We start from the raw sequence: 12,227 nt of genomic DNA, 5'->3' as shown, positions 1-12,227 counted from the left end.
ATAACAGGCACATCCCACTGATGGTGAATAACTCACAGACGCCTAAGTGAATCCCAAGGTACTGTGAGCGGAGCAATGAGTGGACCCTGGCTGAACTACCCACCACTATTCTGGTGGTGCGGAGCCAATTTGCTCCACCATTGTGGGCTTATGGTCATCATTGGCAAATGACACAGCCCATTTTGAGTCTGGGCCGTAGGACTCCGCCTGTGCTTGGAACAAGTGCTTTTACCATCTGAGCCACTCAGAAGCCCCATGAGCAAGGTTTTAAGTGGAACTGCGTAAGCAATCATCACGCTGTATTAAGGGATAATAACACATATTCTATGTAAACGCTTAGGCTACGGCTGTGCGCTGGGAGAATACTGTATGAATGGCAGTGCAAAACCATTATCCCTGTAGCATCTCATCTATGCGTAACAGTAGCCAAGTTGGACCTTGTCATTTAGATCCACGCTGTAAAGCAGTGCTTGTGAGGGTGTCTGCCAATTGAATAAATAAGCACTACATCAGAAGCGCTTGCTGCTCCAATAAAGGTGCGGCCGATGATCTGCCGCCTCTCTCTGCCGTTAGTCCCAGACCCCCGGAGCCTCGGTGCGACAGGAGTGTCGAGGCCCGTGAAAAGTCACGGAGGCAATAATGTCGTAAAGGACACAGTTTGTTTACTGTGTGACCCCAGAGCGTAATATAAAAGCTCAATTATCGTAAAGAGACTTTTTTTTTCCCCTTGGCTTGCATTTTTCTTCTGCTGCATCTGTGACACTTTTAGTAGAATTCAGAGTTATTTCCCTGCCTCTTCCGTGCTGAATACTTGAAATTGTACATAATGGTCTGTTGGGGAGGGGAGATTTCTCTGCCAAATGAACAACAGGGGGAAAGGGATCTTATGTATCTACTAACTTTTGAGCTTTTGAGTTTCAACATTTTTTTATTATTTAATTACTGACTATAATGTCCACCAAAGGGGAAAAAAAAACATCAACTCACATTTTGTTATAATGTGAGGATCTAATGTTAACAATAAAACACTTTGTGTTCAACCAACAGAAAAATTAAATAAGTAAATGCTTATTTCTTCTGTAATTTTCTAAAATAAAAAAATGAATGAATATAAATGATTTTAGATGTCATGCTAATATTTCACATTAACATTCACAGGTGGTCAGAAAGGGGTCACAGATATTTTGGTTGAAAATGCAATTGCAGTTATGGCTTTATTGTGAACTATGAATATTTATGAACATCAGATAACTTACTGAACTCAATTTTATTTTTCATGATGACAAATATTATTTCGAAAATGTTCTGGATATGCTTTTTGAACATGTGCTGGCGCTGTGTGTTTACAACACAGTTGACTGAATTGTCAATTTATAAAATGTATTTTTTTTTTCTTTTTAATCAGCTCATTCTCTCAGTGAAGGTAATTTCTTCCTCAGCTATTAAACCTTGAAAATAGGTAGTGGTGTGGAGGCGCGTCGCTCCTTGGAAGCATCATTCAGGATATCGGGGCAGTCCTCACAACAATCGTGGGCAGCTTTCATTACAGCCTGAAGAAAACCAATCACACAGATGGCACCATGCGCTAACCTTATCTGCAGGGCCAAATTATTATTATTTTCTGGAGGAGGCGTGGGGGATATCATACCTTCTCTCTACAAACCACAATGGCAATGCAAAGAAATCCACGGGAGTAACCCCCCCCCCCCCCAAGCCCCTAACCTATGCCAGATCTTTGCTGAAGAACACAAGCTTCGTGCGATTCTTCCAAAAGAAGAAAATTCACGTGTTCCGGAATAACAGATTTCATGGGAATGTTCCACAGCAATCATCTCACACTGGAATGAAAAGGGCTTCACGCTCTGCTCAAACAGCCAACATCCCATCATTAGGTGGTGGGAGGGAGAGGGAGAGAGAGAGAGAGAGAGAGATGGGGAAGCATTATGATTGTGCAAAGGATTGCAGACGATTGGAAATGGCAGGAATGGCAGACGTGCGCAGAACACAGGAGCAGTGTGGGCCTCATTTCTGATACCTGCACTCAAACACATCATAGAGCACAGCGCACAGGTCCCTGGGGCAGTGACCTCTGCCTTAATGACCTCATTACCAGAGTTGCACTGTCTCAGTGGGACAGAGGATGCTGTCCGTGTGGATGACAAGGGTGTGTGGTCCTCAGTTCAGGTTTTCAAAATGCATGACTTTTTTCCCCCCAATATTACAGGTTTGCTGGACACAGGCAGAAATGTAAATGGTAAAAGGTATATTGTAATCCACTGCTGCATTTAGAACCACGGTAATGCGTTTTGTGCACATATTCTTCCTCAGAGTCTCACGAGCCAGAGATGTAACAGTGTAACAGCATTTCAGACAGCCGCTGGGTCACTGCTGAGAGAGCTGTAGAATGAGGAACCGCAATAACCCTGCACGGCAGTGAAATTCAGGCACCGGTGCGCCCTGGGCCTCATATTCAATTCCAGGCAGTTACTCCGACTAGTCGTCTTATTCATGCCCCGTCACCTCAGAAACCGTGGTAGGACAACAGCGAGGGCACTTCGGGCTCTGGCTGCAGTGCGGCCGGCCGGTCCGCGTTTCACCCCACACCCCCCCCCCCACCCACCCACCCACAATCCTCCTTCTTTTCCTCCAATCCACCTGCTGAGACGTTCAGAGGCAGGGCGCTGTGACGTCAGCGACTAAGCCCAGAGCTCTGTTTCGCAATAAACACACTCAGAACTCGTGACCCATTGTGACATCACCTCGTGCCCTGTGCATAAAACAGACGTGCCCTTTGAGTGCATCCGGTCTACCGCGACACACCGGGCGAGCTGCGCGCTTCACAGAAAGGATTATTTGCATAGTACTACGTGACTTGAGTTTAACAATGAACAGGCGTTGATTTAATGCAACCTGTTGCAGCTGAATGGTACACATCATCTCTGCTAAGGCATTGGTGGTATAGTGGTTAGCATAGCTGCCTTCCAAGCAGTTGACCCGGGTTCGATTCCTGGCCAACGCAAGTGTGTTTTTTTTTTTTTGGGGTGGTGTAGCATAGTGGTTAAGGAGCAGGACTCGCGACCCAAAGGTTGGGGGTTCGATTCCCTGCTGGGGCACTGCTGCTGTACCCTTAGGCAAGGTAATTAACCCACAACTGCCTCAGTAAATATCTAGCTGTATAAATGGATAACACTGTACAAAACTGTAACCGAAGTAAGGTGCTCTGGATAAGAGCATCTGCTAAATGCCAATAATGTAATAAAAATTTCTTCTCAGCGTGTGGCTGGCAGGTGAGTTTGACTTGTGCTTTATATCAGAAATACTCCCTTTTCAGCTGGTAGGATTATTTGTGCTGTCACACAGTTTAGATGCCATGACTTCAGTGGGGACAGGGATTGGAGAAGATCATTGACCATTGTAAGATGGTTAGATTGTTAAAAGTCTCAGCCAAACACTTGCCATGATGAGGGCCTGACATTCTCATTTGAAACCATAAAACACACACACAAACACAAAGCAATACGTGTCTTCAAAGACTGTGTTTAGACTGTCACAGACTGATTATGATGTGTCCTAAAGGCTTTAATGATGTTGATATATAAATGATGTATGAACGTTCCCTAACAAGTAGCACGTTTGATGAACTGTATCACCTGTTTTGGATCACTTTATTGCAAGAAAGAATCAAATGGACCAAAAGAACCACCTCCAAAGATTAACATACAGACATTTTACATGTGTATTAAGCATGTGTTGTATGAACTGTGTTGTATTAAGAAAAATGACAATAATGTAATGTAATCACTGACAGTCAAACAGTGAGGCAGGTCTGACACGTAAATCAGATAATAGGAAGCCGAAGCTCCCTTCAGTGCCAGTCAAAGTGAGAGGAATTCTTCCATGTGATAAAGAGGTCTCTTCAACAGCGCCGGGCTGCGCTGGTCAAGGCAGAAACTCAAAGTCACAGCTGTTGCGTGGTTTGGTCACTTGACCGCCGGTTTCTCCACATGGGCAGAATGTCTGTCAGCCAGTAGTGAAATAAGGAACAGATGACCGAGGCTTCCTCTGTGAAAACAAGAGATGGGCATTACTTTCATACAGACAGGCAGAAAGTTAGAGGCTTCTTTAATCGTTTAATGGTAACTCGGGCATCAGGCAGCCATGCAACCCTGTCGTCCTCTCGGGTCACACTGATCAGGAAAATCTCTTTTCCCCCACACTTACCCCATTACCATGTCATTTAAACTGAAGTGAAACAATAACATTTGGAGGCTTCTTTTTACTTCTGATTGAATATCCATTTGCCTTAAATATTACAATTGTGCAGTGGTTGTTTTGCTGTGATGCAAGGGCACTCACATATGATTCTGAGATAAGTAGCTCTGCTCAGAGTGCAGCTGAACAATGGCATCTGACCAACCCATGAGGCCATGAGCCACTTGGTTACTGTTGCTATGCAGGATAAGTTTTGTCAGACAAGCGATAGGAGTGAATGGGGAGAGATGGTGTGAAGACATGTTTTTCCCACTCTGTCTTGCTTTTAAGAAGTTCTGAAGAGCTATGCCTTGAACATATTCTCCTTGTCCCCATAAAAACCACCACAAGGAAAAAATAGCCGCTAGTGTTTCTGGTTACACTCACTAGTTTTCTGATGCTCAGTATCAGATGGTAATGCACTGTAAACATGACAGGTAAGCTAAAACTAACAAGTACATTAATTTTGATGTACACACTCTCAGTAGTTTTCATTACAATTTTTTTTTCCAAAAGCCAAATGTATCAACCTACTTTGGCAGCTGAGTAACTGGTGCAAACACTTTAATGTGAAGATCAGTTTACTGCAGCTAACATTTAACTCAAATTATATTGGTCAAACGGACCTTTAAGGTAAACGCCTGATCCGTTTTTAGATAATCTCCTTCATCAACAGTACTGGGGATCCCTACTCTTAATGGGTGAAGACTGTGTTGAAAAGGGGCACCTGCAAAATAAACAGGGGTTAAAGCAGGAAGTGGGCTACTGAGAACAGACTGCAATCCTTTTTTTGTTGTCTTGGCGACGGGCTGATTTCGGGGTGTCACGGTAGCCACCTGTTTTGAGCATGCCCTGAATCAGTATGAAAAGAGCTGATTCGTTTAACAGACTGAGAGTGCGAACGAACACACAGACACACTACCCCACAAACACACACGCGCGCGCGCACACACACACACACACACACACACACACACACACACACACGCACACACACCTGTTAGGCCCTGGGCAATTACCTGGGCCACGCATTTCCTTGCCCAGCTGGCAGACTGCCCACAGTCTGTTCTACTGGCAATCACAACCAGAGAGCTTTCCAGAGCCCAAAGACAGAAGTACAAACGCAGCCAGGGGGTTTCAGACTAATGAAAGGGGGGGGGGGGGGGGGGGGGCATGTGACGGGTGTAGGCACGCACCAGGGGGCAAGGTTGAGCTCCGCTGGAAGTCCTCCAGTGCATTAGTCAGACGATCAGTGTCCTGCAGCAGCACCAGGGACTTCAGCTGGTGTATCTGGGTCACGTCTGCAGGGGGCGCTGTTCCAGCAGAAAGGCTGGCTAGCAGCGCCTGCATGGAGTGGTCAGGACACTGGGGCTTCCCTGCTGCAGATGAACCTGGAATTACAGTAACGGGGGACTGGGGTGAGAGGAATGCACAGGTACTAACAGTCTTACAGCACTGTGGACAAGAGATTGAATAAACGTGTCTTTGTCTTAATGTATTTCAAGTGACAAATCCATTCAAACATTTAAATCAAGACTTGAAATCTAGAAACAAGGTGTGTTCTTTCATGCACTGCATTGCTACGACACTTGAGCTAAATGCCCATTCACCACAGCAATGAGCCAAAGCAACAGCATGTCTCCATTCACAGCAACGGGCCAGAGAGGGAGTGTCTCTCCATTCACCACAATAATGAGCCAGAGATGGAGGGGAAAAATCATGTGGCCTTAGTTCTGGACTTAAGTTTTGGATTTAAGTTAAGAAACAATGGATCCTTTTTTAAAAAGTCTGTGTTCGAATTTCCTTTTAAGCTGCGAGTTAGATGATCTTCCAAGGACAAGTCCAGGCTTTGACAGTCCTTGTCAGCCTGAGGCTCAGCTGTGTACTAATTTCACAGGCTCTTTAATTTCAGCTGCCTGCTTACTTTTTGCATGCTTAAGTTACACATTGACTCATCTTTTTGTCTGTGCCCTTTTGTGTCTGTGTACTCCTCGCGCATTGCTGTCAGTGGCTCCAGATGGCTACCCCGCCAAGCGAATAACAATATTCGACACGTCACTGTAAACTTCAGCTGCAGTTAAGGTAGGAAGACCTCCGCCGATGACACTAATGAATAATTATTAACGGGTGCTATGGAGGACGTCGAATAAGCTCTGCAGTGGTCAAACGACCTGCATGCCAATACTGGGAATGCGCTTTTGCATTGCCTCACCTTGTCTTCGGCGGACACACCTCTTAACACATGACGTCAGCGTTTCCCCTACTGTATTTGCACACCATTGAAGGACATACACTTTAATCGTGCATCTTTCTAATTACTTGGGTATTAAAGTGCTCCTGGAACAGTTCCCGTGAACCGCTCATAGAGGGCAACTAGTCATCCCCCCCACCTGTAGATGAAAGGAACACCTGTTGTGATGTCATGTGAGGTAGTGAAGACATCTGATTATGTCCGATTTCTTCTGAAATTAACTCTCTCATCGAACTAGGGAGGGCACACCTCACCACTAAATTATTGTTACTAGAGCTCACTTAACTTGAAGAGAGTGCACCATCAACATTGAAGTATTCAAAAAAGCATTCATTTTTATGTGGCAGTGTAGCATAGCGGTAAGGAGCAGGGCTTGTAAACCGAAAGGTTGCTGGTTCAATTCCCCGCTGGGGCACTGCTGTCGTACCCTTGGGCAAAATACTTAATCCACAATTGCCTCAGTAAATATCCAGCTGTCTAAATTGATCACGTGTAAAAAGCTGCAACTATGTAAGTTGCTCTGGATAAGAGTGTCTGCTAAATGACAATGTAATGGTAACGGCATCAAAAAGCTGTACTTAGCCACATAGCTAACACGATACTGACGGATTCTGTTATGTTGTGATCAGTTCTTTTTACTGTTAGTTTTCTGCTAGATACAATAATAGCTGCCGCATGTACAGCTTAGATATTGCTACTTCCCCTAAACCTTAAACTTGCAACAGTAAATAATTGATCACCTTGTACAGCTGTCTACCTAGCAAGGAACCAAGATGTGTAATTCTGAAATTATATTGAGAGGGAAGACTCAAAGGAAGAAGTTTATTTAATACATGATCGATTTTTTTCCTCAAACTACAAGGCAGATCTGTATAACTGCAGTTAGACCTGAGGGCAAAGTCTGGGACAATTTCATCATACTCCATACCTGCTAGACCTCTTAGGTTGTCAAATAATATTGTCACAGGTGTCACCTCGGCAGCATAAATATACATTCTTACCTTTATAGAGCCACTACACACATTCTTAGAACTCTGTATTACCTCAGATTCTCAACCATTAACTAAAAACAAAACAAACAAACAAAAAATCAGTAAGTCAATCAAAATCCTTGCTTATCTGATTCCTTACAGCAAGTGTTTCCATTAAAATCACTAAATAATGAAATCTTAATTTTGCAAATACAGCATATATAGCAACTTCTTTGGCACAGATAATCTGTTGGTTGTGTTGACACCACTCTACATTTTAAAAGCACACTGATAAATAACGTAATTTTACTTCTGCATGCTCTCTGAAGTTGTGTTACCATGACAATTCTAAATCGAGTGCACGCTCAAGACTCTAAATCAAATATAAGTCAAAAGGCTGAGTAAAATTCAGTCACTATAGCCCTCTTGCTAAAAGGTTATGGCAGACTTAATTCTTTACATCAATAAACCCATTAACCAACTGGATGATTTTATAAACTTTAACATAATAGACAGACTACACATATTAGAAGTCTTGAGGATGTGTGGAAGTCATGTATATGTGTCTTTTAGAAACATAATTCCACAAGAATTGGTCTTGTAGTGCAATTACCTGAACTTGGTCATCTTAAGGTAATTTCACTACAACACTACCTTCAATGGCTTTAATGATACATGTAGCCAGATTAGTAAACGGTTTAAGGAAACACGCCTTTACGAATGTCGAATGACAAATTCCTGAAAGTTTTCGAAACAAACCTATGTTTTAAAACAAAGCAACAGTGTTTGATTCAGTGGTGTAAGATTTGGAAAGCCAGCCAGGAGATCATCTCCATGGACCGTGCGAGAGAGAGAGATTCAGAGCCGTGGAGGATTCTCGGCCAGCTATTCCTAGGCAACAGTGCAGCCGTGCAATCACCGAGATGACAGCAGCCACAACTACAACTGAGGAAGCAGTGAGTACAGGAACCGTGAGCCAAACCAGCATCACAACCCCCCATAAAATTAAGTGTAGCTATTCAGTTCACATTATTACAACAAAGTAAAATGAACTCACAGGCCAAAATGTTTTAAGCAGGCATTTTAAATCACAATGGACAGCACTGCTGTGCTATGAACAGAGATGCTAGGAACAGAAAAAATTCAACTAAAACTCACAGGCAGCGAAATGCTGAACGTGTGCATATTCTTAGTCTAGACTCTGTGTACAAAGTCTGGATATTCACCTAAAGGGATCACTCTAGGCAAGTGTGGCCCTAACTACGTGCATTGCTAATCACCTGAATGGAATTAAAGAGCGAGCAGAGCATCAAGCTTTACTTCTGCTGCTAAATTCAAAGCACAGAACCAGCATAACAGATCCTTCCTTTACTGACCTTGACCAAAGGCATGAGGGAGATGACTTCAAACCAAACAAATTGACACACTTCCTGCATTTACATAAAGAGCCGCAGTTGTAATTTGAATACATATCTCAATATGCCACTAAAAGGGAGATATCCATCCTTGACTACAAAAGAAGATTTCAGAATCACTGGGCAAATTGGTCATCTCAGCCAAAAGAAAAGAGCTTTACAAGATGTGCTCATTCAAGCAAGAGAGGGCTTTGGAAGGGCTACAGAGAGGAGTACACTCTTGAGGCTGTAATAAAGACTATTAACCCACATCTTAGTCTAATGAGCTTTCTGCAGAGGAAAAAGGCACTGGTCATTATCAAAAATGAGGCAGATATTGCACTCTTGCTACCAACAGAGGAGTACTGGAGTGCACTAAATTGTGCCATCAGTTATCCTGGGCATCGCAAAGGCCCAAAGGAGTTTGCTCAAGGTCTCTTCATTAAAGCTCTTGACGCAAAGCAAAAACTGCTGCTTGTTCTGTGAGAGGCTGACGTAAGGATGCGATATGCCCTGTCCTGGTGAGGAACATGATTCTCCCCTCTGTTGTCACAGGTCTGCATGCTGAAACCGAGTACGAACGAACTAGAGACAAGAGCTGACGACACCCAGGAGTGCTCCAACAGCAGCCCAGGAATGTCAGCACCATGCCTCAGTGAAGAAAAAAAAAGGACTCAGCGGCCAGTGTTCCAGGGTAATGGCTGAAGTGGAGATGCGCAAACCACACTGAACCAGGGACAGGCCAGATGAGACATGTCAGCACCGCTCCAAACGAAGTGGTAATGAGTGTGAGAGCGCAAAGAATTTTTGGCTGGCGAGAGACAGCTACCGCTGAGGAACCTGCTGTTGCTAAACTTCTTGCAGAGGACCACCAACATGTAGCGCAGTGAAGAACAACATCTAAATCAACCGGATTACAGGAGGCTTTGCCTCATGCCAATTTAAAACAAGTGAAGGTTTAAACACTGACCCCCTCACACTAACCCACTGACTAATCAATAGAAAAATCTGAATATTGCACATAACTAATTCTGGCAAGTGGCAACACTGATAAACTAATTCTGGAAAGCGGCAACACTGATTAACACTTTTTCTCGACAGAAAATATCCATAACATTAACACATCAGAATTTTCTGCAAAAGAAAGGAGAAACCAGCAGTACTAGGCAAGAAAAGTATAATTGTGGAAGTATGGCTGTCAATCAAGACATAGGTGTACCCAGAAGATTTAGGTTCCATTTATACATCCTGTTCTGTTTAGGAGATTAAGTAGTTAGAGAGGTCAACAGCTAAATAATAAACGACTGTCCTAAATTTACTCAGTCTACCTCATTTGGCAGATCAGGGTAACTGTCATTGCTGGCAAGTTAGATAGATCGACTAAATAACACAGTTTCCAAGAATAGATAACTGGGAAAATAATGATACCATAACTTGCCAACCATCTTGCTACCTTCATGAGAAGATGGCAGACTACTGAATGCTGGAAGGACAGTTAGCTAGCCAGCTGATAAATAAACTCACCAGATAGGAGATGACTTTCTTGCAAGTCCTCCCAGAGGAGAAGAGCAAATCATGGCAGGTTGTGCTCTGAAACACAGTTTGGTTTCAGTGTTAAATCTGCCAGTGTCACAGTTGTTTACCAAAACAGGATTGTATTGTCAACGACTTTTCAATGGAATGGCTTTTTACAGCTAAAAGTAAAAATTTCAGTTATTTTTATTGCTGCATTGGTTATATTCACTTGAAATGGGACTAAATGGACTGAGACACTCTAGAGGGGAAAATATTCTTAGAAACATTGTTTAAAAATATTCTCTGCCCGCACAGACACAAATTTGCTGACCCTCTTGCCACTTTGCAATGACGAGGTTGTTAGTAAAGCTTGCCAGTTTGCTAACATCCCACTGACTAAAATGGATACGAAATGATATCAAGATAGCAAGTAAGCCAGATAGATGGACATCAGTGAATCATATTAGTGACTCAATGATCGAAATAAACCACAATGGTTTTGCTAGGAAAGCAAAGTCTTTTGACTGGTTTGTGTACTGTGGTAACTGACAGCACAGCATTGCTCTCTAACCAGCAGTTTACACAACTTTAACTTGCCATGACAACATGAACATCTACGTTTTGTCATTTAGCAGATGCTCTTTTCCAGAGTGACTTCCAAAGTGCTAGTACAAAGTGCATCTAACAAAACAGCATGACACGTTGTACACAATGTTGTACATTTCAAGGACACAACTATGCATATTCAAAAATGTGTCAGTACCAATCGCAGCTCTGAGATCACAAGTGCATACTTGGTTCAACATTATCTGAAATGCCAGGGTTTAGGGGAGGATTACACTTTAACACTAGAGGCATTTCAAACTTCCAAGGTGTTGTTTGGCCAGATTGTTAAACACCTTCCAGAATATTTCTTTCTGATAAGCAAGGGGGTGACCATACTGAGGATGACACTCACTGTCAGATAGGAAGAGCTCCTGTGTGGTTTGAAGGAATTCCAGCACCTCTGCCCTCCTCTTCTCAGTACACTCTTTTGCATGTTCCTCCTCCTCCTCTTCCTCCTCCTCCTCCTCCTCCTCCTCCTGGCCTCCCTCAGGTTGGTAGGTGAACTCCACAGGAGCAGCGCCGGCTATCAGGCCCTGAGACCGGAGCCTCTCTTTGTGCCGTTTCTTTTTCGCCTTCCTCTTCCTGTTCTTGCTCATCTTCGCCTCCCCTCCTTCCACGGAGCCAGAGTCGGTGGTCTCTGACCCGACAGCCTGCACCTCACCTCCGCTGCCCGCGGCCTCGCCCTTTCCCCTCTCCTCTGCGCCTCCTCCTGGAGCTCCTCCCGCCTTCCTCTTCCTCCGCCTCCTCCGCTGTCCTCCGCTGCTAAACTCAGGGCTGTCCTCTCCTTGGGTCCCAACTAAAAACAAACAAAAAACCCCCTCATCTTTACAATGACAGAGCTGAATACTTGCATGGACAAATTACCAATGCTGTTTGATTCAGAGAATTACCCTGATACGTAAGCTTTGCTGTGTTCTGGCCACTCAGAACATTACTCATTATTTGCATTACATCATTCACTTGCTTAGCCAAAGCAGCTTCCATACTTTCCACACCATACATTTACACAGCTGAATATTTACTGCAGAAACTGGGCTCAAGAAGCTAGCTCAAGAGCACAACAGCAGTGCCTCACCTGGGAATCAAACCAGCAATGCTTGGGTTACAAGACCCACTCCTTGCCTTACCCCCTATATCACAAGCACCCAGCAACTGCCTATGCAGGGAAACTCACAACACTGACAGTCTCAAAGACAGGCGCCGTGCACTCCTGACCCAGTGGCACATTTAACAAGAAGG

The 12,227-nt window shown here is 43.9% G+C and overlaps 1 long non-coding RNA gene and 1 other non-coding gene across 2 annotated transcripts; one reads left to right on the top strand and one right to left on the bottom strand.

Annotated features, from left to right (window-relative positions):
- The first annotated feature begins 2,947 nt into the window (after positions 1-2,947).
- On the top strand, positions 2,948-3,019 carry trnag-ucc. The gene has a single exon. It is a non-coding gene; the product is annotated as a tRNA-Gly (tRNA).
- A 730-nt stretch (positions 3,020-3,749) lies between these two features.
- On the bottom strand, positions 3,750-11,426 carry LOC118787534. The gene is made up of 3 exons (XR_005005374.1): positions 11,341-11,426; positions 5,448-5,642; positions 3,750-4,062 (listed from the first exon to the last, which is right to left on the bottom strand). It is a non-coding gene; the product is annotated as an uncharacterized LOC118787534 (long non-coding RNA).
- Positions 11,427-12,227: the final 801 nt, after the last annotated feature.

The sequence above is a fragment of the Megalops cyprinoides genome, chromosome 12, assembly GCF_013368585.1.
Source record: "Megalops cyprinoides isolate fMegCyp1 chromosome 12, fMegCyp1.pri, whole genome shotgun sequence".
In the NCBI taxonomy this organism is placed as follows: Eukaryota; Metazoa; Chordata; class Actinopteri; order Elopiformes; family Megalopidae; genus Megalops; species Megalops cyprinoides.
Note: the sequence above shows the minus strand (reverse complement) of the source record. Positions and strands in the feature narration are given on the sequence as shown.